This window comes from Meleagris gallopavo, chromosome 4 (genome assembly GCF_000146605.3).
Source record: "Meleagris gallopavo isolate NT-WF06-2002-E0010 breed Aviagen turkey brand Nicholas breeding stock chromosome 4, Turkey_5.1, whole genome shotgun sequence".
In the NCBI taxonomy this organism is placed as follows: domain Eukaryota; kingdom Metazoa; phylum Chordata; class Aves; order Galliformes; family Phasianidae; genus Meleagris; species Meleagris gallopavo.
In genome coordinates this window covers 157,029-157,585 of record NC_015014.2, presented here as the reverse complement: position 1 = coordinate 157,585, position 557 = coordinate 157,029, and the positions used below count along the sequence as shown (strand labels likewise).

Sequence of the window (557 nt, the reverse complement as noted above, 5' to 3'; positions counted from 1 at the left end):
TGCTGTGGATTTGTGTATGTATACATAACCAAGTAGAGGGCACTGATGGAGACACCTGCCTGGTACCTACCTGCAGTGTTGTATGATGTGAATACTGACAGATGGAATAGCTGACTTTACCAACAACACGATGTTCAAACCGGTTTCCAGGCTCTCTTCTCAGTTCTTTACACGTTTTTTGGAATGCCGAGTTAGTGATCACGTTCATGCTCATGTTTCCAGTCTCCCTGAATGTATTCCTCTCTGTTCATGTCATGTGGAAGAAGTCTTCCCCAAAACCAGAGAACGTTGACTGGCAGGGAATATGGAGAGGTTGATGCGTGGGGACCTGCAGTGCCATGGGATTTCACTCTTGAACACCTGTGGGAACCCGAGAAACTAAGCAAGTATTTAAGTCAGGGACGGTGCAGCTTAGACAGATCTGATGAGGCACAACTTGTTTGGGGCTTGGCTTGTGCTTACCGAGCTCTGTGCAATACTATTCTGGAGAGAGAAAGTTTCCGAGCTGAGGTTCAAGCCAAAGGGGGAAGTCTCCAAATCAAACCTGATCACTCACA

General features: G+C 46.9%; 1 long non-coding RNA gene across 1 annotated transcript in view; it reads right to left on the bottom strand.

The window, feature by feature from the left end:
* Positions 1–43: 43 nt before the first annotated feature.
* The window catches only part of LOC109367099, an 896-nt gene continuing 382 nt past the window's right edge, over positions 44–557 (bottom strand). The window contains exons 2-3 of the long non-coding RNA XR_002113811.1: positions 463–544; positions 44–360 (exon numbers count right to left, since the gene is read on the bottom strand). This is a non-coding gene — a long non-coding RNA (uncharacterized LOC109367099). The remainder of the gene's footprint in view (positions 361–462; positions 545–557) is intronic.